This window comes from Manis pentadactyla, chromosome 3 (genome assembly GCF_030020395.1).
Source record: "Manis pentadactyla isolate mManPen7 chromosome 3, mManPen7.hap1, whole genome shotgun sequence".
In the NCBI taxonomy this organism is placed as follows: Eukaryota; Metazoa; Chordata; class Mammalia; order Pholidota; family Manidae; genus Manis; species Manis pentadactyla.
In genome coordinates, this window is record NC_080021.1 from 186,291,632 (window position 1) to 186,293,687 (window position 2,056).

The 2,056-nt window shown below is 49.5% G+C and overlaps 1 pseudogene; it reads right to left on the minus strand.

Annotated features, from left to right (window-relative positions):
- Nucleotides 1-423: 423 nt before the first annotated feature.
- On the minus strand, nt 424-1,382 carry LOC118914013 (olfactory receptor 13C7-like; annotated as a pseudogene).
- Nucleotides 1,383-2,056: the final 674 nt, after the last annotated feature.

Below are 2,056 nucleotides of genomic sequence, written 5' to 3' on the forward strand. Positions count from 1 at the left end.
GAAGTAAAAATAGTACTTATTATGGAGTAGGAAAAGTTGAAAGTATAGTAAGGACCCATTGAAATATGTTCAAAGAAAGAGGCCAAGGAACAATTGAATCACACACCTACAGACTGGAGCTTTTCATGAGTTAATACAACTTGAAGACTTTTGGTGACATCAATTTGTTCAGTAAGAATCACAGAGATACAGAACTATAAGGCTTGACCAACATGAATATACTTTTTTAGAACTGTTTATAGGATAAGGTGAAAAAAGTCCCATTAAATGCTTCTATTCACACAAAGCCCTTCTGTGTAAGGAGATTCTGTGTAAGTAGATTTACCTGTGTGAACTTTGATGACGTTGACCCTTCATCTTATCCTCTGAGACTCTCAGGTGAGTGTAACGGGGGAGCAGAGAACCATCAGGACCCCGTCACCGTCACCAGGTGAAGTGTTTCCGAAATATCAGGTTCCTCACAGCAGCCTTCATGTCCCTGTTCCTCAGGCTGTAGATGATGGGGTTCAGCATGGGGATCAGCACCCCATAGAAGAGGGAAATGAGCTTGTTGGAAAGGTCCTGCTTGTCTGCCCCCCGGGGGTCCTTGGATTTGGGCTTCCCATACATGAAGAGGATGGTCCCATAGAAGATGACCACGACTGTGAGGTGGGCCAAGCAGGTGGAGAAGGCCTTTTTCCTCCCCTCAGCTGACGGGATCCTCAGGATTGTGGTGAGGATGAAGATATAGGAGATGAGGATGAACAGAACTGGGACCCCCAGGAAGATCACATTGACCACAACCATGCTTATCACATTGGTGGAGATGTCAGCACAGGCCAACTTGAGGATAGCCAGGATCTCACAGGTGAAGTGGTTGATGACATTCTCCCCACAGAAAGGCAGTTGCATTGCTAGGGATGTCTGCACCATGGCGGTAGTGCTTCCAGCCACCCATGAGCCGGCAGCCATGGGCACATAGGCAGCCCTGCTCATGACCACAGGGTCCTCAGGGGGGTGCAGATGGCCACGTAGCGATCAAACGCCATCATGCCCAGAAGCACACACTCTGTGGCTCCCATGGCAAAGGAGAGGAACATCTGCACGGCACAGGCTGAGAAGGGGATGGCTTTCCTGGGGGTCAGGAAGCTGTCAAGAATGAGGGGGACCGAGGAGGTTGTGTAGCAGATGTCCAGGAAGGAGAGGTTTCCCAGGAAGAAGTACATGGGCCTGTGCAGGCAGGGCACCCACACGGTCACCAGGATGAGGACCCTGTTGCCCAGCAGGATCACCAGGTACATCAGCAGGATCAGCACAAAGAACATTTTCTCCAGCTTTGGGTGGGCGGAGAGGCCCAGGAGAATGAACCCCACCATGGGGCATGTCTGATTGGGCCTGTCCATGGTCATCTACTCTGTCACTGCAGGAACTCAGAACGCCAGCTGCATGATTCTCTAATGCTCAGAGTGGCCAGAAAGGTGGTGAGGAGCTGGACACAACTCTTGCAGTCTGGGGGTTCTCTGTGTTGCTCTAAGTAAAATGCAAAGAGATTGAATGAAAATCTTCCCTGTGATATTTGGCTGCTCATGGAGGTGTTTGACATGTCACCAGATGGGACTTAAGTTTCTTCATCACATTCAAGAATGACATCACACCTTTACTTCAAGTTATACCATGTGTGGCTGACTCGTTGTAGTCAGTTTGGCGAGAAATGTTATACTCCCTTTGTATGATCCTCCCTCACCCCACTTTGGGGCATAGGACTGATAGGAATAACTGACCTTCATTTTCAGGTCCTGGTGATTCTGGTATCCCAGCACCTGGGATACTGCCTTCCTCCTCTTTCCCTGCCCTCTCGCATGGTCCCCAGGCCCCTGAGAGACTCATCCATCTGTTCCTTCACTCACCCGGCAAACTCCTCTGGAGCAGGTACCGAGAGAGCTGGCCTTCACCAGTCACTTGACGTGTGGGACTTGTTAAGTCCCTTTTCCACTCTGTGCCTCTGTTTCCCTAATGCTCACTTTGGAATGAATTATTTTTAGAGGTATCCATCTCAGGGGCTAGATAATCTCATGAA